The 23,897-nt window shown below is 39.9% G+C and overlaps 1 protein-coding gene across 4 annotated transcripts in view; it reads right to left on the minus strand.

Annotated features, from left to right (window-relative positions):
- Positions 1-23,897, minus strand: part of DLG2 (discs large MAGUK scaffold protein 2) — a 1,033,555-nt gene that overhangs the window by 682,131 nt on the left and 327,527 nt on the right. The gene's annotated exons all lie outside the window — the stretch shown is intronic.

A 23,897-nucleotide genomic window follows, 5' to 3' on the forward strand; every position in this document is an offset into this window, starting at 1 on the left:
ACACTAGTCGTGGTAGAGAATCCAAAATATTTCCCCACACAATGTTTGTGATTGTGGAAAAAGCAATATTATCAGTACCCATTCTGTTAGCATTTTTGGATTCGCTGTGGTGGAGCAGTGCCCAGTGTGCGGTGCCTTCAGGGATCTGCTTTTGTTCCTTCATAATCAAGGTGTCAGGAGCATAAAGAAGGGTCCCTTTGTCTGCTCACTTTTGCAGGAGGAGATGTCACTGACACCATTTCTACAGCCTATTCATTGATTTAAGGACAGGCGATAGATAATGGGAAAAGCAAATGTACCCCAAGAAAAGGAAATAAAAGGAAAAGATTGCCACCAGGAAAATGAAGATAACTAAGAATCAGGAAGGTTTAAGTTACGATAGAGAAGTGGGACAAAAGAATTTACAGAAACAGTCTTGAGGGCAGAAGTTACTGGAAACACAATAAATAAAGTCTAAGCAAATGAAAGGATTCAAGGACACTTTACCACCAAAGTCACAGACAGCTTGGTGGCTGAGATGGGGCTGTATGTTTTACTTTCTTTTCTTTTACCACAGCAGCAGCATAGATGCCTAATTTGTAGCCTGTAAATCTTGCTCCCAGCTGAAGTCGTGCTTCCAGGGAAATCAGTGGCAATACTTCAGTGGGTCAACTTCTTCACTGAAATTTTGGCAATGCTAGATGAAAGGGGCAAAAGTGACTTAATTCAAACAAGGATTTATGAACAAATATGGAGAACATGAGGTTTTCAAGTCAAATTCAGAAGTCAATTCTTCAGTCTCAGTGTGGTGCTAAAGGTTTTGCACTCCTTCCCTATGTTCATAGCATTTGCTGTGGTGAGAGTCTCTCAAGGCTGAAAATGCCACTCAGCTCAGTAGGTACTCCCACACTAAGGACACCCAGCCCCTCCATGTGTTTGCTTTTTACCAGCTTAAACAGAACATACATTGTTTAGGACTGCGGACATAGTTGCTGCTGTATCCTATGCACTGACATCCAGTAACAGAGTAAAGAGGGACTTAGTTTCTGGTTACAAAGAGTGCAGAAGTCTTCATTACAAATGTGCCCACTAAGCTATAGATTTATCTGGATTTGACTGCAGAAGGAAAACACATGGAGAAGATAAACCTTCTAAGTGACAAAAGGGAACTCCCTGATTTTATTTAATTTGATGGCAGTAGCAACTCACTCATAGTCATCTTGGTAAAATGTTGATTTAACTAAATCACTGCTGAAATGCACGAGAAGTCTGTCAATGGAAAACACATTTCACAGCTTGAATAGCAAACCACTAAAGCTGATTTTTTGGGATTGCTGAGGCCTTCCTGAGCTAGAATAGCATCTCAATATAGCCCATGAGCTAAGTGAAAATCGAAAATTCTAAACATGACTAATTCAGAGCTTATAAAGCACTTACTAACACTGATTGTTATAATTATATTGCCAAAAACATCAATAACTTTGAAAGAATTATAAAACAATTTATATATTAGCTGCCAAGCTCTAAATAAAAAACTGGCATAGCTTATAACCTGTAAATTCATGATGAAGCAGTTTCTCTGAATTTCCCTCCATCTGAGCACATAAAAACCTAACACACACCCTGATCCTTGCAAGAGGCTTTTTCCTGAACAGGAGCTATCTGTAGATTTTTCAAGCCTGAATTAAGAGAGAGCCCTTTGCTTGAGCAGTTTCCATTTCTGTCTCAAGTTTCTCCCACATTTCTAGCAAGCTTTTTCGGAAGTGTACAATATCCCTTCCATTAATATGTCTTAGTACGTCTTACCCTTTTAGACACATTTTTGTTTGCTAAACTGTATATACAAAAGGGTCTGTTTTGGAGCTACTTAAGACATCCCAAAGTATAACGAGTTAGAAAAAGCAGAGAGAAAAAAAAGAAAAATAAAAAGGCCTCATAGATAGAATGACTAAGAGGATGAAAGTTGTTAAGTTATGCTTTCTCATTCCTTGAGCAATCTACTAAAAAATCCTTTCTTCTCAGAGTGCTGCCCCTTACCCTCCTCTTCCATCTATTCCTCCTTCACTTCTTTTTCCATCTGCCCTGGTAAACCAGCTCAATCTGCATTAAGAGCTGCAAAAAGAAGAATGTTTGACAAAATGACTTGACTGCTGCCGACTCTGGTATCATCTGCTGTCATTTGTCTCCACTGTTGTCAAGATTAAATACCAAAGAATGGAGCAAGCATAGCTCCTAAGGGGCAGCGGTTCTGGGGAAGCAGGCTGGCATCTTCAACCATCAAGAGCAGTAGAGTTTGTTATAATAACTTTAAAATGTTCAAAGGGTTTTATTTTCTGTGTCACTCAAGTTGCAAAACTGGACTCAGCCTTTCAATCTGGGTGAATTTTTCTGAACTATCAGTTTTCTTGTACTAGTACACGTGTACAAGTTCTCCAAAGTTCTAATTACAAATGAGTTTTAAATTCCAAATCACCTGTCTTCATGAGACTGAAAGATGTGTGAGCAGACACTGATGTACCAGGCAATGGTACTTAAACACAGAAAGGGACTCAACACTGTTATAAAATCTGTCAAGAAACAGAAATTCTTGCAATTCAGAATTTCAGTCCATTAATTAAAATGGCAAATAAAAGCCCACATTTTAAACCTAGCTATTTGAATTTCAGTAATTAATGGTGGTTTGTCTGCTGAGGTAAGTCACAAATGATATGTACTAAATGTATTCGTGTTAAAAGACAGTCACATAATCTCAATCATAGACATTTGAATATTAGTCGCTATTTTATCATTATCCCTGTGCATTCAGGCAGACCGTGAGAGGAAACTCAAAGCTTAAAATCATACAGCCGAATTTCCGTAAGGCACAATTTAGTTAAGGACTACATTTTTTTTTTATCTCTTTGCATCCCCTGGACCCCAATACTGTAAAACAGTCAATATAAACAATGACGAGATTTCTTCATGTAAGTCCTCAATACCAGTTACGCAATGAACAAAGTATTGTGGTTTACTAATAGCAAATGTTTCTCTTCCTATTTCTGTTCCTTATTTTGAATTTAAGTTATAATCCTTCCTTCTACGAAAGCATCAGTAAAACATATTTTTCCATTTTTCTGACATTTCCAGAGTGTGCTGTTCCTTAGATCATTATTCTGGCTATCTCTTTTGATACAGTCTTCTCTTTTGCAATACTTGCCAAATTTTATTTTTTTTAAATCTAGTTCCCATCAATCTATTACAAACTTTCTCAGAAGTTGCATTTGGCACAGGATTTTTTTTTACTATAATCTTAAACCTTCATATATTTCCCATCTGTTTTATATGACAGTAATGAGAGTCTTAAAATGGGACTTTATTTTTGCAGTGTTCCAAAAATGCCTTCTGTGCAGTATATTGTTTAGCAATACTCTTTGCATAGTGCCATTAATCTCTAAGGGCCAGATGCTGATAGTGGGTTTTAGTGCCCTCAACTTCCATTAGAGTCAGAAAGAGTGTAGGATACTTCTGTCTTTGTAGGAAGTGATCAGTGCTTGGCAGAAGCAGATGCTAATTGGCCCACTGGGAGAAGCATAAATGCACAGATATGTGTAAGTGTGCTTGTTTTTGTTCAAGACTAACCACAGATTAACCTCATGGTTTGTCTAAAGTAAATAGCAGCCACTATTTTTTACTGAACTCTTATAGTCTATACTCGGAAGCTGCAGTAAAAAAAAAAAAAAAAAAAAAAAAAAGCCTATTTCAACTTGTTCCAGTTTTCTTCACTGAAAGTTTGTTGTTGTTGTTTGTTTTGTTTTGTTTTGTTTTTAGGTAATAAAAATGTGTTCCCTAAAAGAATGAAAATGTGAAAATGTATTTCTCAACTTAAAAACATGAATGGTAAAAACAGCACAAAGCTGCATTACTGAATTTTCAGTGTCTAAACTATAATCTAGACACTTATCCACTCGACTAAGCTCTGTTAGGCCGAATGGAGAATATCTGTAAACATTCACAACCTATTTTTTTCTTATAACAAGGAAATGTAATGTACATATGCTCTACAGCCAGGAACAACCCCTAGATGTTGGCAACCTGAGTGACGTGAAAGAAGAATAGATTCCATTTATGTGCCACCACATTTTATAATAAAAACAAAAAAAACACCCACTGGTAAATTTATAAGAACAGACTTGCTCTACTCTTGATGAATGAAACAAATCTTTTAAAGTGAACTTTCTTTAGTAAGGTAGGAATTTGGCTAGAGGAGTTGTAGTAGCAGGATGTATAACTCTTAGGTCTTTGTGGGTCTCCAGTACTTTATTTGCTTCCTTGCTGGTCCATCTACAGTGTTTCTGGCAATGACTTTCTCAGGCTCCCAAAGACATCCAAGTCCTAGAAAAGCATGCCCACATTTCATCCTAAAGACCAAAGTCATTGCTTGCACTATCACACTTTTAATGAGGAAGAATCAAGCTGAGAACAAATTGAACAATTTAGTTTTATAAAATCTTACCTCTGAGCAGGAATTAGAGGATTTAAAGGCCAATAGAGGTGAGATACTGAGTCATACAGGACCAGGGTTACTGAAGTACTGGGCAGCTCCACCTCCCAAGCTACTCCATCCCTCCAGGAATGACATGGGAAAATTTGTCCAGACGTTTCAGTTACACAAAGCCAAAAAATGAATGTTAGTGAATCCTTCCTTGCACGCTAATGAGGAAATATTCACCTCTAGAAACAGAGCACGACAAATGAAACAATTTAAAGAAATACTGAGAACTGACCAGAGGTAGGTTTATTTCTACAGAGATACTGGATTAGTCATTATTTAGTGGTATTACTGATATGATCCCTGTCATCCCTACTACATCATAGTCCTCATTTTACACCATCAGCAAAATCTCACCATATTCTTTTGTACAACCTTGCTGGAAGCAAAGAAAGCACGGTTACGTACATGAAAGAAATCTTTGCACTGGGCAGCTATTGCAACCACTGATTATTTGAGAATAAGAGCTCAGTTTCACTCTGAGGATATATGCTGAATATTTTACATTTGTATTCATGGAGTAGTGCTCCTACTTACAAAACAAGAGTATTGTATATAACGATTGTTAATAGAAAAATTTACCTTGTTTAAGTTGAGCTGCTTAAAATGTCAGTGTTTGCTCTAAGTTCATCATGTTGGATACACCTATACAAACAAATTTAACAGTACTATAAAATTTCGCTAGGTGCTAGAAATCAGTTCACTTTACTGTTGCATCAAGAAAGTTTCTAGGAAACTAGACCTAGACAATCCCTGGGAATGGTTCAGTAGCTAGCACAGGCCAAGACCCATTTCCAATAGTCAATTTAGATGCATCTTTAATGTTTTGGAGAGCAGGAGAGCTTAATGGTGTGGCTGTAATGCCTGGGGAGCTCCGGGCCAAAGAACAACTCTGGGCTGCTTCTTCATTGTGCTTACCCTCAGCTCCTCTAAAATCAATGAAGACAGAGAGGCACCTCCAGAGGGCAATTTTTCCACCTAGCTAGGTTACCAGTTTAAGGTATAAGTGCCCTTCTGAGATGCCCTTTCTTATCTCTTTATATATTCACTAAGTACAGAGGGAATTAGACATTTACCATGTAGACAGCTAACATTAAGACAACCCCCACCTTAAAAAACAGTGATAAAAAAGCCTCACTGGGAATGCTGTCTGGACACTCTTCTGTGTAGATCTGTGGTCTAACTGAAGTAATTGGGACAGACTTGGGAGACAAAGAGTTGTGATGTTACTGTTTTTCAAATTATATAGCAACAGCAACAGACAGGTTGAGAACTTGTGGGTAAAAGTTAAGGACCGGAGCAATAAAGGACACCATGTGGTCAGGGTCTACTACAGGCCGCCTGATCAAGGGGAGCCTGTTGATGAGGCCTTCTTGCTTCAACTACATCCTGATGGGGGACTTCAACCACACAGATGTCTGCTGGAAAAGCTACACAGCAGGCTGTAAGCAATACAGGAGACTCCTGGAGTGCTCCTTGAGGATAACTTCCTGGTCCAGGTATTAGACCCTCAGCAAGTCTGCAGACAACACCAAGCTGAGTGGTGCAGTTGATAGAACAGAAGGAAGGGATGCCATACAAAGGGACCTAGGCAAGCTTGAGAAATGGGCCCATGTGACCCTAATGAGGTTCAACAAGGCCAAGTGCAAGGTACTGCACCTGGGTCAGGGCAACCCCAGACATGAGTACAGTCTGAGAGAAGAACTCATTGAGAGCAGACCTGCAGAGAAGGAACTGGAGGTTCTGGTGGACAAAAAGCTTGACATGAGGCAGCAGAGCATGCATAAAAGCTAACTGCAACCTGGGTTACATCAAGAGAGGAGTGGTCAGCAGGTGGAGAGATAATTGTCCCCCTCTGCTCTGCCCTTGTGAGGCCCCAGTTGGAGTGCTGCATCCAGGTCTGGGGCCCTCAGCACAAGAAGGATGTGGATCTGTTAGAGAGGGTCCAGAGGAGGGCCACAAAGATGACCAAGGGGCTGGAGCACCTCTCCTATGAACAGAAGCTGAGAGAGCTGGGGATGTTCAGTCTGAAGAAAAGAAGGCTCTGGGGAGACCTCATTGCAGCCTTTCAATATTTAAAGGGGGCTTATAGAAAAGATGGAGAACAACTTTTTACTTGGGAAGATAGTGATAGGACAAGGGTGAACAGTTTTAAACTAAAGGAGAGGAGATTTAGATTAGAGATTAGGAGGAAATTCTTCACGCAGAGGGTGGTAAGGCACTGGAACAGCCTGCCCAGAGATAATGTAGATGCCTCACCCCTGGAAGTGGTCAAGGCCAGGTTGGATGGGGCTTGAGCAGGCTCATCTGGTGGGAGGTGTCCCAGGCCATGGTAGGGAGTGGGAACTCAATCGTCTTTAAGGTGTCTTCCAACCCAAAGCATTCTATTTCTATGATTCTATGATTTTATGATTCTGTGATATCTTCCACAGCATCTCTTGACTTCTGATGGAGTTGGGGATCCATTGCACCATGCAGTGCATATAACCACAGGATAGGATCTTAAATTCTAAAAATACTACAGCTGGAAAAAAGATGGTTCAGTTTAAGGCTACACATCAGCCAGTATACGGTGAGAAGTCAACCCTCAAACACAAGGAACTGCAAGGAGAAGGTGTCTCTTTCAGACCTCAAGATGTATGATGCCCACATTCACCCATCCCAGAAAAGGTTTTAAACTGAGTTTATTTAAGTTGGTCCTTGTGGACATGTAAAATTATAGCTCATCTTGGATTGAGGTTCACCATGGGAGAAAGAAAGCAGGAAAAGAGACAAGAGGATATATCTGTGAAACTGGCCCATGCCACTCCATTTCTGTAGCAGGTGTTGATCCTATTAGAAGAGAGTAATATGGATTTAGTAATTCACCATGATCCATTGCTTCACTGGACATAAGGGAGTTTGCAGACAGAGTCAGCTGGCAGAGGTCCACAGGAAAGAAATCGAGGAACAGCCAAGCCCAGAGGGGATGCTCCTTCTCTATTAGCTCAGGGTTTTTTTGTTTTGTTTTGTTTTTGTTTTTGTTTTTGTTTTTCTTTGTTAACAAAGCCAAACCCCTAGAAAAAGAAGAACTATGCATCTGCTAAATGTAAATTGTATTCTTAGAGTGAGCACTGACACTGCTAGTGATATGCCAGATCAGGTGCCATCCTGCAGAGATGAGGTGGGACAGGGAAGTCAAAAAAAAAGAGCCAGTTGACAAATGCAGTGTACAATGAATGGGCAGCTTTTAAAGGCACTACACTTGCTTTGTCTTATGGTGTGTAAAAAATCATGGCCATAGCATATTACTTTACGTTGACTGCTTGCAGTGTATGAAAATAATAGAGACTGAAAAGAGGGTTATCGCACTCTACAGGTACCTTAAAGGAGGCTGTAGTGAGGTGGGGGTTGGTCTATTCTCCCACGTGCCTGGTGACAGGACGAGGGGGAATGGGCTAAAGTTGCGCCAGGGGAGGTTTAGGTTGAATATTAGGAAGAACTTTACTGAAAGGGTTGTTAGGCATTGGAATAGGCTGCCCAGGGAAGTGGTTCAGCCACCATCCCTGGAGGTCTTTAAAAAGACATTTAGATGTAGAGCTTAGTGATATGGTTTGGTGGGGGACTTGTTAGTGTTAGGTCAGAGGTTGGACTAGGTGATCTTGGAGGTCTCTTCCAACCTAGATGATTCTGTGATTCCATGATTCTGTAAATCAAAGTGGGAAATACTGGAGACACATGAAAACGGAATACAGTTTATATGTCCATGCAGCCCATGTCCTATTTATGGATGGTCTGAGCAGTTCACATTTCATATTCTGATCCAGTCGTTGGCTGAATATAGCACAATTTTTTATTTTTTTTTTTTCAGTTTCATTTCTCCAGCTTTCCCGTGCTAGAGATGGAACAGCAGCTGCTGAAAAGTTCAGCGTCTTGAGTTCATTTGCCACTAGATGGCAACTGCTTAACTTTCCCATAGCACTGCAGCTAATGTGTAAAGCATCAGCTGAGCAACTTCGCCAGACAGACTGATTGGGTACTGTTTCATAATATTTTTTTTCTTTTTCTTTTTTCAGGTACTTGAAGATTAGCTGCTGATTAGTTCAATTATTGAAAAAAATTTCACAAGATACACATGTTAAAACAGAACATGAAGCTTAAAGGTAGAAAGAAAGGAAATTTCCCATTAAATAAATCAGACCATGGTTTCTAGACTTTTCAGTCTTAGATCCTAGCACTGGGGTAGGGGCTGCAATCAATAAACTGACAGCAGTTTCATATTTCATTCCATTAGCTCTGCAGAGGTAATAAATATGGAACAGTTCACAGTTTCTCGTAATACGAAGACCAGTGCCTCACAATAACATTGACAGCCTCAAAACAAAGTGTTTCGATTCTCAATGATTTCCCTATTTGTTTGAAATAATTCAGTGAATTTAAGTGGGATTTGTGTGCAACTCACATTCACAGACTTTCTGAAAATTATTTCAGTAAAAAAAAAAAAAAAAAAGATCTTTATAAAAATAAACACGTCTATACAGCCCAAGAAAAGCATTGCTTAGTTGGAAAGCCAAGGCACATCCTGAGACCTCCTCCCATGTGCTCTCTCTCTATAAAAGATGCCTACTAGACAAGGGAGCCTGCTTCTACTTTTTGTCCCACTAGTATTATCTAGAATAAGTCTGCTGGTATTATTTGACTCAAACTGATATAAATTATATTAGAATCAAGTACATTATTTTCAGACAAATAATAGCACTCAAACTGATCTATAATCTTTCTTACTCTGTGGAGTTTTAACTCGCAAGGAAGAATTGGAAGAGCTATCTTTTTTATCTTTTTTTTTTTCCTCTTTTTTTACTGATGATTTGACAGGGTCTAACAGAGGGTTTTGTTTGTTTGTTTGTTTGTTTTGTTTTTCTTTTCCTGAGAAAAATATAATATCCAGCACTTGCTTTACTGACACTGAGTGTATGCTGAAAAGCTTTGCCAGAATTAGATTTTATACCAAAGCTGTGGACATACTTCTAAAACATGTAAGGGCCATACTGGAAAGTTTGCCTTTGATAATGGCCTCAATTATCATAGAATCATAGAATAGTTTGGGTTGGAAAGGACCTTCTAACTCCAACCCTAGTGCAGGGACACCTCCCACCAGACGAGGTTGCCCAAAGCCCCATCCAGCCTGGCCTTAAACATCTCCAGGGATGGGGCAACCACAGCTTCTCTGGGCAACCTGTGCCAGGGCCTCACCACCTAAAGAAATTATAAAGAATTTCTTCCTCATATCTAATCTAAATCTACCCTCTTGTAGTTTAAAGCCATTCCCCCTTGTCCTATCACTGTACCACCTGACAAAGAGCCCCTCCCCAGTTTTCCTGTAGCCCCCTTTAGGTTTCTGGAAGGCCACTGTAAGGTCTTCCCAGAGTTTTCTGTTCCCAAGGCTGAACACCCCAGCCTGTCTCCATAGGAGAGGTACTCCAGCCCCTTGATCATCTTTGTGGCCCTCCTCTGGACTCGCTCTAATACTTCCATGTCCTTCTTGTGCTGGGGCCCCAGAGCTGAATGCAGGGTTTCAGGTGGGGTCTCACAAGAGCAGAACAGAGGGGGACAATCCCCTCCCTTGCCCTGCTGGCCACGCTGCTTTTGATGCTGCCCAGGATACGGTTGGCTTTCTGGGCTGCAAGTGCACAATATCAGTTCATGTCGAGCTTCTCATCCACCAACACCCCCGGGTCCCTCTCCTCAGGGCTGCTCTCAGTCCATTCTCTGCCCAGTCTGTATTGGTGCTTGGGATTGCCCCAACCCAGATGCAGGAACTTGCACTTGACCTTGCTGAACCTTATAAGGTTCGCACAGCCCCACCTCTCAGGCCTGTCCAGGTCCCTCTGGACGGCATCCCTTCCCTCCAGCATGTCAACTGCACTTCACAGCTTGGTGTCGTCCTCAAACGTTGAGGGCAAGTGACAATTTTTCCTCTAAAGTTCCTCAGGATCTCTTGGGGTAAGAAGCAGCAACTCCTTTAGCTATTCTTTTAGATTTCTTTCTTGATGCTTAAGGAAGACTCTCACCCTTTCACTGAATGATGAAAAAAATATTTCTTTACACACCCTTTTCCCAGCAAAAAAGAAAAAAAAAAAAAAAAAGCCCCATCTCTTTCTGCATGGCAGTTTTAAATACCTTTCTTTTCCTGGCTTTGTATCTCTGCCAGTCAACCAGGCCACCTATAATACGATCATTCTCCTTCCCTCTCCACCACCCTCCTCAGCCTTTACTGCAGTCTTTATAATGCTCATTAATTAGTCATCACCAAGGGCTTAGTTCCAGTTTTCTTATGGCACCTAGAGACTTACCATTCCATACCATCTGAAATTCATGGGAGTGGTGAACTAAATTTTTCAGGTTTTAAAATCTCACTTCTGCTGTGGAATTCCTCTCCCTGTGCCCTGAAGTATTTTCTGTCTGCAAAAAGAAGCTCACTTTTACAACACTGGTATTAGGAACCTAGAAGTTTGCTACCTGTATCAGTCCCCCATGAACTACTAGTTAGACTTATTTCTTAAGAACTATTTTTCTTATTATGGAATTAAAAGCACCCATCCAAGAAGAAGCTGCTGGCAATGATGGTGTTTCAACTCCTGGGTAGAAGCACCTCTCCTGTGAGGACAAGGAGCTTAGGCAAATTTATGGCAAGGGTTATATAAAATGGTTGCCTGTGGCAGCAGGGCATTGAACTCACTGACCTTGCCTTCACCCTTGAGAAGATCATAAATTAGAAGTGGTGACATGCAGTTTTATCTGTTCTGAGTCTTCACACTGAATGAACTCATCCATGAAGTACAAGTAGACACCTTTTGACTGCTTTAAGAAGAGATACGCTTGGTGATTTTGTAACGATTGCACATGGATGTTGTGTTACTGTATTTATCTTTAAACTCAGATGTGGCATAGACCACATTAATAGACCACTTTAAGAAGTAAAACAACAACAACAGCAGCAACAACAAAACTGCTCATCTGAAAACAAACAAACGAATATCAAAAAAAAAAAAAAGAAAAAACTGGGACAAAACATAATCACAGGAATGGAGAAAAGGGCACTAAAAAACAGAGTGCTTTCTAAAGCAATGAAAAACCATATTGACACCACAAACAGTATATAGCTGAGACAGGCAACCCGCCCCAAGAAATAGTGAATGTGGAAAGCGCAATGAAGTCTTACAGCACCATCAAAATAGGAATCCCTGAGGTTTCATGAAAAAAAAGACACTAGTGGCTGAGGTAACTACCTCATAAACTTCATTTAAATGTTTTTGGACTCAGAGTTAATACACTCCTGGTTGGATTGTCAAAAGTTTCTTAATTTGGACTGACATTTCTTGCACCTCCAATAGCATTTACATGACTAATAACTTGGCCAAAGTGACAAGTTTTCTGCCTGTGAGTCATAAAATGCACATAGTTAAAAAGGAAAGATAAACAGCCCAAATGACAACTTTGGAAACACAAGCTTTTTTTCACCAAATAGGTGAAAGATGATGTATCGTGTACAACAGTCATGTTCAGTAATAAAAAAAGAACCATGTTCATTTGTTATATTGGCTTTGCCAGTCAGTGCAACTGAACTAGTGCTACTACAATCTGCTTTGTTTTCCAGGTTTTCTTTAGACGTTAAGCAAAATTTTCAAAAATGTTAAAGTAGCTTAGGAACCTAAGGGTCGATTTTCAAAAATTAAGGTTATGTCTAAATGGTAGATAGCAGTTTAGACACGGTAACTTGGAAACCAAAAACAAACTGACAGCTTGAAACTTTGTGTGGGTTAATTTGCCTTGACAAGAGAGAGGCAGGCAGGGGCTGCATCCCCCTGACTTGGATATTTCGAGGAATTAGGGTGTTTTGTGTTTTTTTTTTTTTTTTTTTCCCCTTTTCATCTCCACCTCCTCTAGCTGTCAGGGTCAGAGTAACAACAAGTAGAGAATATCTGGGAACAACAGTAATTTTGCCAAGTGGGAAATGAGTAAATGAGTAATAAATCTGAGTCCATGACCCTGTTTACTACTGAGGAATATTGTACCTCAGTTGCACACTTTTATAGGTAACTTGAATGCCACTTCCAGATATCCTCTAGTTTTGTTTTAATATCTCAAATTTGTAAGCAGAGACAGATAAGAGTTTAAGGTAGAATTTTAGGTCAAACTTCATGCCAAGAAAGTCTAAAGAAATTTAGAAAAGATAAAAAGGTTTTATTTTAAAAGACTGAACAACAACAAAAAAGCTTTTTGTCTCAGAAGTTATGTATTTTAGCTGCAAAATTGAAATGCAAAGCAACACCAGAGAGATTTGATATGTTTTAGTTCACACAAACTATTCTTTCTCCTTCAATCATCATTTATCTAGTTTTCATTGGCCAGTAAAATTAGAAAGTCAATTATTCACACATGTTCTACAAGAAAACCTAGGATCTCAATTGGAGTGAAAGAAAGGGTGTAATAAGCAGTCAATGCATTGAAATAAGACTTTATAAAAGCTCTGACAAATGTACAAAATAAGCCGCCAAACAATATTTCATTTCAGCCACTGCAATAATCATTACGTTTGTTTTCTAATACATTATTATTATGCTTCAGAACGTTTTATTTGAATATATTCTGATACAAATATTTCTCTTTCCTTTGCTGATGTTTCCAAAATGAATGTAGAGAAGATGAAAGGGAAAAAAACAGCGTTCTGTGGTTCTGCAATAAGTATCCAGCCAGTTTACTTCTATGAAAATTAAATGACTATTAAGAGGAAGTCTGTTAACTTCTAACATGGCTGGGAGAAATAAGTGGAAGTTTACAAAGATAGAATTATTCCATAGTGGTCTGCAAAGTACTTATCCTGCACTAATGGGAACCCAGAAAAATTTTGCCTAAATGATAGGTACCCAAAGACTTGAATTCTTCTGCTAGGTGCCCAGCTAGTCCTGTTGTTTGCCTTCATTCCTCACTCCCAAAGTTGTGGGGTTTTGTTTGTTTGCTTAGTTTGATTGCTTTTTTCCCACCACCTTTTTTATCTTACACAAAATACTGTGTGTCATCTGAAAGAGGTTTGGACAACACCTCCAGTGGTAATGAGTTCATCGCCCTAGTGTTGTGCTACAGACCCTGGACTCCTGCAGAATATTGCATCAAATTCCAGTTCCAGAGGTTAATTTTCAATGTCTTCCTTCTGGCCTTAAAAAGAGTGAGAGCCACTTCTGGCACTGGCAGTCTCAGGGAGGACACTAAATACCAGGCAGGCAGGAGTTTATGGCCTCACAGTGGAAACACAAGTGGTGAGAGGTCCCACTTGCTTCAGTGAGCTATCCACCACTTCCATCAGTGAAAAGCACAAAGAAAAACAGGGGAAGGCAAGGAGGAAGCAATACAAAAACAAAAACACATAAATAAAAATATTAAATAATAACTTGAATTGCCTCAGGGAATTTAGGGAACCAAATTTAGACAACCTCAGTCTGTGACTTGGATATTATCAGTCAGGGGAGGGATGGCACAATACATGCACAGTGTGACAGTCTATACAAAGCACCATCTCTCCTGCTCACAGTTTGGGCTTTCCCACTGCTGTCCATTGATACAGCAGGTTTATGCTCCTGGAATAAACTGACTCGGGCTTTTCTGTGCAGCTCCCAGTGGGAGCACGTCATTTTTAAAAGAGTAGTAAATTCCAGTTTATTGTAGTCCAGCATGTTGATATAGAGCTTTTTTATGAGGAGGCGCAGTTTTTCTCCTTGCTACATTTATTACTGCTGCTCAGCATTTTTCAGTGTCTCTCCTGTCTATTCCTCTCTTCTGTTCTCATTTCCACCTTCCAAACTTCCCTAATCTACTTCTTTGTAATTCCAGCTCTTTCACTGCACTTGCATATCGGCATGATCTTGTCATTGGGCTATCTATATTCCTATTGATTAATTTAGTATTTCCATAATGAACCAGGATTATTTTATTTTATTTATTTTATTTTATTTTATTTTATTTTATTTTATTTTATTTTATTTTATTTTATTATTTTATGGACTATTGGAGTGACGTTACCCGCATTTTCATGTAGCCATCATGTCAGAATCAGGCTGAAGGTGGCTCTAAGAGTTGGGTTTAATAAATTCATCCAGAGTTGCATGTGAACTTACATTGCAATATGCGCACCATACTGTAATAAGGCTAAACAAGCCATTTCATTTCATACCTAATGCAAAGATAAGGGGCAATCTGCCGGGTTTTGGCAGAAAGTTAGTGAAGTAAAACCGGATTGGTATTGAGTTCAGTATGACTAAGTCCCTTTGTTAATTATACCTGGAAGTGGCATTTAAGGCACATAAATAAAATTAATCTTTGGGAGCTGCTATAAATATTCGTATTCAAAGATGTAATAAAGAGGCCCAAAGAAACTAGCAATAAAGTTAAAGCCAGATCAGAAAAAGGAAAAAAAAAAAGCACCCAACAGAGGAAAAACTCTGAAATCCAGGCTTAATTTTTAATAAGCAATTTAATAAGTTTGTGATAACAAAATAAACTAGGTCAGCACATTCTGTGTACAATTATGATAGCTCAAACCAGCTAATTTTGCATATTTTAGCCCCTGTAACCACCAGAAGCAAAGGGCAACTGCACATTCTTCCAGCTATTTACAGACCATCCCTTAAGAAGCATTTGCTCAAGCACACTTTCAGTTTAATCTTATTTAAAAAAATCAAAAGCAGATGAAAAGAAAAACAGATTTCTCAAAGTTTTCTCCAGCCTGTTTATTAATTACCAAGTGTTTCAGCTGCGGTCTGATTGTTCCCAGTCTGCTGTACCCTACCTCCTCCTCCCACTCGCTCCTGCAGAACAGCTCTTGTTCTGCACCTCTTGGCACCAGAAGCATTTCAATGGCAGACTGATCCCCCTCTGCTGCACACCCCCACTTTCAATTCATATCTCTGGCTGTTCCACACATATACAACATGTCTACAAAGCAGACTATCAGATTAATGCTGGGCTCCACCTAGGCTAATACATATTGTTTCTCAGCAAGTGCATTCTCTTTATACTTTGCTGCATACAAAGCACCCGACTTTTACTGCATACAACGGATCCTGCCCATAAGTTTATGCTGTAAAAGAAGCTGAAGGAGAGGTCGCCAGACTGAAATAGAGGTAAGTTTGTTCACGTCTGGATTCCCTCACTCATAGAAAAGGAAAAATAACTGTCATGGTAGATAAAATTTGCATTACAATTTTGTCCTTCATGTGTAGATTCCTCATTCGCACTTGGAAATAGAGAATCTAGCTCACACATGAATGGAAGAACATATAAGCAGTAATTTATGTACATCTATGGCACAATATCTCCCCGTACCCTAATAGGAACAAAAGAATGTCTCCTCTAACAGATTTAGGTCCATTTTCTATAATTTTTATATTGCTGTCATCTAAGTAAACAGTCTTCATGAGGGCACTACTGCATAAATTTCACACGTTCACCACTAAATTAACTTGAAAATTCTGCAGTGCTCAAATAGATATCTAAAATTGGATCGCATCTTGATTAAAGGCACTGTTCTCACACATCAGACTTCACTGGGAGTACTAGGGGTACAATGCCACGTGAACACCTCACTTGGTGCACAGACTGCAAATGGACTTCCCAGCCAAAGTTAAAATCTGCCAAAGTTTGGCAAAATTCTGTATGGGATTTTTTGTTATTTGGAATTCCACTTCTATGTTTCAATTTCCTGCTCTCAGACAGTATTTCTAGTTTCTGTTTCAACATCAGTTCTGCCATAAATTTAAAACACAGGTCAGTGCCTTTGACACAGTTTAAGAAATATGACATAGCAATATAAAATTCTGCAAGCCTATTGTCACGTTTCCATTTACTGTTTTTAACACTCACAGAGGGACCAAACATTAAAATACATTTTATGTTGAATGCATTAAAAGAAGAGAACTTAAATATATTGTTGCTCAAAATTCTCCTGCTGATTCTCTGTGAACTCTGGACATTCATTTATTTCCTAACTTGCTCCTACCATAACTTTTTTATGATCGCTATTGTAGTACATGCAATTTATTAGCATGCACAATGGATACTAGGGAAGGCTGTTCTACATAAAACCTTTGGCAATAGATTGAAGACCTTTCCAGCAATGCCTGTTTTATCAAAACTGATGTATTTATGGGCACACGGAGAAAGTGTGCTGCAGGAGCAGCTGCCTTAGGCTGTGGCAACACCTGATGTATCCATCAGCCACAGTTCTGACTGGGGCAGTAAGGAAATCTCAACAACTCTTGAAAAACCTACACATCTTGTGGCTGCTCATCCTAAGCCAAGGCTACAACCATTTAGACACATATCCTGTGGCTTCATTTCTTGAAACATCTTTCTATTTTCAGCAGGGCAAGAATTTCCCATTTTTAATCTGTTATGGTTTGAATAGGACAGTATCTTCTCATTTTGCCCATTACTGTGCAAACACAATTACACTGGAGCATCTCTCTTTAGACACCCCCAGTTCACAGTGAAAAAAAATCACTGCACCTTAGTTTGCTCTAGTTGTGTGTTGTAGTATTGTGATCAGAGCTACGGGATGTATGGAAATAACTTTGACTATCTTAAAGTGTTGCATTTTTTCTAGTGCTTTTGTTTCTCCCAGAGCTAATGATATTTTTATTAACTAAGAGAAAGTTTCTAGTAGAGATGGTGTTTCTGACATTTCTAACATGGGAATGAGTCATATGTCTCATACCCACAGTATGGACTGAATTTTCACAATGAACATTTATGCCACATTTTACACTGGTTCTGAAATTAGTATGCAAAATTACTATTGGTGACATTTTTCAAATCTAATGTGATTTTAATTGTACTTAGAGTTTCACGCAGAGCACAGTTTCCCAACCATTGTCCCATGGGGTCTTTTGTAACTCAAGCCATAGTTTTAATCATATAAGGCATATTGTTCAGTAGTTGCCCTTCCGTAGCTTTTTCAGAAAAGTGAAATTTACATTTTCATTAATACTTTTTTTTTTTTTCCCCTCAGTTGTGGTGTGCGAATTCAGAAAGACAGTGATTCATTAGCTTCTTCTTCGAAGGTGTTTTTCAAAACTGAACCATAATTCTATTTTTTAAATTTATTTATTTCACAGTGGAAAAATATGTATTCTTTAAAAAAATGATGCACATGCACTGCTTAGAGGAAAGGGTATTCAAGTGAGTCAATGTTTAAGCACCCATTCTTCAGGAAAAAATCAGAACTGGCATACCTTAATTCAGTTTACACCCATCAGACTTTTGTGCAGAACAAAGCAAGCTTAAGAAACATAAATAAGCAACGCCCATAGAAATAGCATGCATCATTGCTGTGCTTTCTGAACCATATAGTTTCTTCACCACACCATTAATTTTTACACAACTCCAAAAATAAATATGCCTACAATGACTTTCTAGTGTATCACCTTGTAAAATACATATGCTATGCTACAATATCTCCGCACCACCACAGGACGTTTGTTTTCTTTTTCACAGAGCATTTGTCATTTATCTTTGCTGTTACCAATGCTAGGAGCAGGAGGCAGTGCTACATAGTTAGATTTTTAATGAACTAATTGGGAATTTACCCTGCAATAGATGCAATTCAGTCAAAGCAGTTGCATATTCAGCTCCTGGTACAACCATTAGTTAAAGGATATATTCACTTGGATTTGTAATAATATACAATTCTTATACACAGCTCTGTGAGAATACCATATGTGACTAGTTACTACAGTCCTCACCCAAAGCATGTACTAACCACAGCAACATGGTCATCAGATGTTGCATAAGCAACCTGACAAGGTCTGTATTTTTAAATTTGCACACACAACAGTTTCAAAGCCAAATGCCTGAACATTTGCTTAAAAATGGAGCTCCTGAAAAAGAAGGAAAGAAAGAAAAAAAGAAAGAAAGAAAGAAAGAAAGAAAGAAAGAAAGAAAGAAAGAAAGAAAGAAAGAAAGAAGAAAAAGACGTGTCCTAAAAGCACAGTTAGCAGCTCGGTTTGGACATTCTGGACAAAATGTTCAGGCTTGAGTTCCTAAAATTAAATGCCTCAATTCAAATTTAAGCAAGTACATAAGTGGCCTAGTTATAAGTGTCGAGCACAAAAAGTCTCTCTCCTGCTCTTCTGTTTACTCCAAGGGATGAGACTCCCTGCAAACCCAGCCACTTAAAAGGACTAAAATTGGCCACCCCCATAGTTCAACCTGAATCAATCAGACTCAGAGTGCTGGGCTTCCCCTTCCAAAACTGCATTTTAATTTCTATCTGGATGCATCTGCAGTGCCAAAGCTGAATGTTAATGGGCAGTATCCATACATGATGCTCTCCTAGACAAAGCCAAGAATACTCCTCAGAGTCCCAGGGCACCTCTTGTGTTTGCTCAGTTGTAAGAACATGGCAGCACTTGGGGTTGAATCTGCCTGGAGAATTGCCCAGGTTTCAGTGTAGTTGTGACATGCTCCTGGTGCCCAGCTTGATGCTTCACTTGTCTCAGGCACTAACATTGTGTAAACAGAGATGACAATTTAGTGCAGTGCACATCAGTACACTGTGATTACTGAAGGGTGCTGGGGAGGTAAACCGTGTCATCGCTTGTCCTCGGGCACAATTGCTCCCTGAAGGGCTGTGCCTTTTCCCACAGAGCCCCACGAGCTGCTTCTGCTAATCTATTCCTACCCAGGGAGACAGAGATGAGAGTCACATCCACTCTCTCTTCCCCTGCTCAGCACTCTGTCCAAGCCAAGAGCCTTTGCCCCCCAGGCAGTCATGGGAGCTGTTCTTGTATTTTTACAAGCTAATTGAGCTTAGAATTGAGCTAGTGTGGCACATCTCTCCTCACCAAAAGGCTCAGCTGTTTAGAGAGATTCAGCTGTGAGTAATGCCTTCAGCATTCACAAAGGATGAAATGCTGAGCTGCCCTTCCTGTTAATGTGCCATGGTGAGCGCGCTCAAGTTGGCCGTTCCAGGCCTTGAGGGAGTAACTCCAAAAAAGCATAATGCTGCAAAGGATGCCATTTCTCTAGAAAGTCTCCTCCCTTTGATTGCCAGCAAGAGCTGTGTGTTGACCTGGAAACCCACTTCTCACAGGAGGCTGCCTAAAGCTAGCGGAGGGGTCAGCATGGTGCAGGCTGGAAAACGAAGCAAGCCAGATCTGAAAATTCAGAGAAGTTGAATCAAACCATTTCTGCTGCAGAGAACAAGAGAGAGGCTAGAGGGAGTCCACGCTCCACTTAGGAAATGCAGTGACTCGTCTGGCTTTGAAACAGTCTCTGTTGTCCTAGAAGGTACACGGAGATAATAGTGTGGCCACGGGGAAGACTTGGCAGACACTTCTGCAGGCCACCATGTGTTAAGACAGATGATGTGGGAAGGTCTCTTCAGAGTTAGACATGTCTTTCTAAAAGAGCCGAAGTTTGGAAAAAAGACCTTTAGTGAATCCAAACACTTAGCAGAAGCGGGGGAGAGGTAAACAGGGAAGAAAGTAGCAGGGGGAGCAAAGGATATGAGTAGTCCTGTCTGAGAATTTAGTTTGGGATTATAACCTTGTCAGTAACATCTGCATCAGCATTAAAGATTACCACCATTTGCCTTGACCATAATAACCTATCTTATGTTTTATATTGTTACCCATCAAGTCATATCAGAACTCCTGTCACATAACACTGATAGCGATTTTAATGTTTGTGATGGATTTTGTGGCTGGCACATCTCCATTTCAGTGATAAGAAATGTGCTCTGGGCACATTTTCTCATTTGTGTATTTTATATTTTATTATTTTCCTACTTTTTGCTGTTGGCTAAAACAGAGAATCAGTGTCATGCCACTCTTCTAGTGAAGGCCTTCTGGAGGATTTCCCAGTGCTGACCAGACTCTGGGTTTTCCTGTATTGCCCCTGTTATTCTGCCCATAGCTGGATCATGTAATCGAGTACTCCCTGTGCACAGATCACATGCGTTGTGCTCTTGTTTGCAATTTGGGTTGCCCCAAAGAAGTGTAGCTGTCATGGTGGTTCACCTGTCAGCACCTCCTCCTTGATACACTTGCAGACTACTTCATTAATTAATTTAGTCAGAACAAAATCCTTAAAATGGGATCAGAAACTAACTGAGAGGAGACTTTTGCATTTCTTATCAATCTGGGGTTTAGATAAAGTGGTTGTAAAAGATGTAGTTATAAACTCTGATTGTACCAGAACACCTCTCTGTAAGGGGAGCAAAGAATAATGCTTTTTATTAGAACAAATCTCCAAATACCGTATCATTTGACCCAGAAGAGTATTTTAACATGACATCTACTTTACACCCTGACAGACAGTTGGTTATTTTACAGTTATTACTCAAGGTTTTAAATAACTGTACCACAAATGATAATAAACCTGGTTTTGTAAACACAGATGTGCTGGGGTTCACAGCAAGTTGTTGCAAGGTTGTAAATGCAGCTGTTGAAATACACCAGTTACTGGTTTTTGTTTGTTTGTTTGTTTTTGTTTTGTTTCTCTCTTTAAAACAAACAAAAAAACCACAACAAAACAACAACAAAAACAACAACAAAAAAAAACAACAAACCAACACATCCTGCTCTTGTTCATAATAGGCAGACTGGGGCCAGCTCCAGACATAGACCATCTAAGCAGCTGCACAAGGCAACACAGTGCCAAAAGGCAGCAAAATAACTGACTCCACTGCTTATTTTGACCATGCCAAAGCTCTAAAAGACCAGGGTGGCAAACACTGGTGCTCTGAAGAGAAAAATGCTGGGTATTTGGGCCATCCATGGCGGTTGTTTAACTTGACTGACAGGCAGCAGGAGCAGAAACTCCTTATCTTGCAGCTTTTTTCCCTCTCTGCCTCAGCCCTGCTGGCCTCCCTGAGGCAAACGAACAAGATTTCAGCTTCTCATCCTTGAGCCAAGGGGAGATAAAGTTCAATTTTGCTTGTGCTGCTGAGACGCCTATTTTGCCTATGCTGCTGAGATGCTTTTAGTGGCACTTACAGCAATCAGACATGAGAGATGGCCAGTTTGCATTTTTATTCTACCAGAGAATATGTTTACACAGACGAGGGCAGACAGATCTGACCTCCCGCTGATATGCCTGATCCAAGCCAGCTTTGGTCCAGGAATTCTGCAGCTGCAAGCAGCTGGGGCATCCTGCTTCTTGGTGAATAAAGACACCCATCCGAGGAAGAGGAACTGATCTACAATCATCTACAGGGCAGCATGCAGTGCCACTTGTGTCTGGCTCCATCACCCATGGACGTGGGTCCCCAAAACCCGCTGCATGGATGTGAATTTTAACACAGGGGAATATGTAATCTGAGCTGGTGAAATTCTAGCTGCTCCCAGTTGGCAGTGAAATAACCCTTTTTTTTTTTTTTTCCTTTGGAAAATTTTCTACCTTATGCTTCTTGGATAAGTTGCTCAATCACCCCTTTGATTTTGGCCATAATGTTAACTCTGAACCTTCTGGCTTGGGGATGTCCTTTTTCCTGCACCTCCACACAGCACCTGGTGTATCACAGACTCGTTAAGGTTGGAAAAGACCTCCAAAATCATCTGGTCCAACCGACCCCCACCCACCATTACCCACAAACATCAGGCTCCTTGGGATCAACGGCACTGCAGTGGAAGCCAAAGAATAACTTAGTTGATTAATGCGACTACTAGAGGCTATTTCTCATGAGCCTTGTAATTATTATTCCATATGATTATTTGCAAAGCCCTGCCTCCTGCTTGGTGTACTTGACCTAAATTTTGCAACACTCCAGTGTAGTAGACAGGCGATTGTGTTGGCTTCAGATAAATTAAGGAAATGTGTTCCCTTTTGTTAAATATAAACAACACAGTCTGTAAAGTACCTCTGTATTATTTAATTTAATATTAAGTTTGTTTTAGGTTACTACTCTTTAAATTTTTTATATTTCCAGAGGGTAAAGATTTTTTTTTCAATTAAAAATGCATAACGTAATTACAGAACTTGTCTGGGGGATGCCAGAGGCACCAATAATTAGGCAGGCTTTGGCACTTGGGAATTCATGGGATACTTGAGCTTGAGTTTCAGGTAATTTCAATAGCTGGGCAATAAAATGATTAATGGTGGAACAAACAGCCATAATTTAATGATCTCATTAGCTTCACGGGAGAGTGACAGGACAGAATTCAGAGGTCAGGTGATACTTTAAATACTGTTGTGGAGACTTATACAAGGAGAAGCTGCAGGTCAAATCCTCCATCATTTGGTCCTTCAAATCCATCACCTGGTGAGCAGGCTGAGATAGGTTACTGAAGGCAGGTCTCAGCTTTCCTTAGCATGGCATTTTCCCTAACACTTTTGTGGCCATGGGATATTTTCTTCTACTTCACTGAGTGACTCAGCCTGCAGGTGAGATGAATTGGATGGATTACTCCTGAGAGCTACTGTTTCAAAGGATTTTACTCTATTTAAGTGAGACTCGTAGCAGTCTCCACTTGGTTCATGTCTGGCAGATGTTCTTCAGAGGAAATTGGATCAGAAAGGTGTGGGAGGAAGGATCCCTCGAAGTACAGGTAATGAGCATGAAGGGACCAGGGAAGACATCCCAGTGCCTGGAGGAATGAAGAGTCAGCAGGAGCTTAATTCCTCCAGGTTGGGTTGCTCAATTTAGGCATAAATTTATTTCTGTAAATATTTATGGTAGTCAGGGATTCACCACCTACCTTCAGCTCTAACAGCAACCCACTGTCTTCCAAAGCCAAAAAGCAAAGACAAATATTTTTTGTTCCCTAAATTTTGGAGGTAACATGAGGACATATGAATCAAGAAGGTTTGCAGAAAGACAGAAGCGAAGTGTTTGGGAAACTAAGAGATCTGATCATGCTCTGTGTTGCATCACCTAATATTACATATCCTGTCATACTGTTTCTCATCACAAGTGAAATCAATAGCTAACACTATGCTTCAAGCAGAGAATATTCATCGAGCCAGACAGATATTACCAGAGGTGCAGGCCATGTCAGAAGTACACAATAGTTGTTTCACAGTCACGAAAACCAAAGCATAGGATCAGGCAAAATTTAGTATGCCACGTTCTCTCTGATCTAACGTTTCCTAAAATATTTGTGAGTCAGTGACATTCTTTTACCTATTGTATGACTAGGTTTCTTTAACTCTTCTTAAACTGGAAGATTGGTAGAAATGAGTGAATGAGAACCAAGAAAATTGAAAAAGAAACGACATATTAAACTTTAGATGGTACACATTGACAACATATTCATAGTTTTAGAAAATGGGATAGCATCTGCAAACTGAAGTATAGACAGTACTCAGCACTGGAATGTAGCTAAAAGTCAGTTATTATCAGTAAAGTGGAGGAATT

The sequence above is a fragment of the Cygnus atratus genome, chromosome 1, assembly GCF_013377495.2.
Source record: "Cygnus atratus isolate AKBS03 ecotype Queensland, Australia chromosome 1, CAtr_DNAZoo_HiC_assembly, whole genome shotgun sequence".
Classification (NCBI taxonomy): Eukaryota; Metazoa; Chordata; class Aves; order Anseriformes; family Anatidae; genus Cygnus; species Cygnus atratus.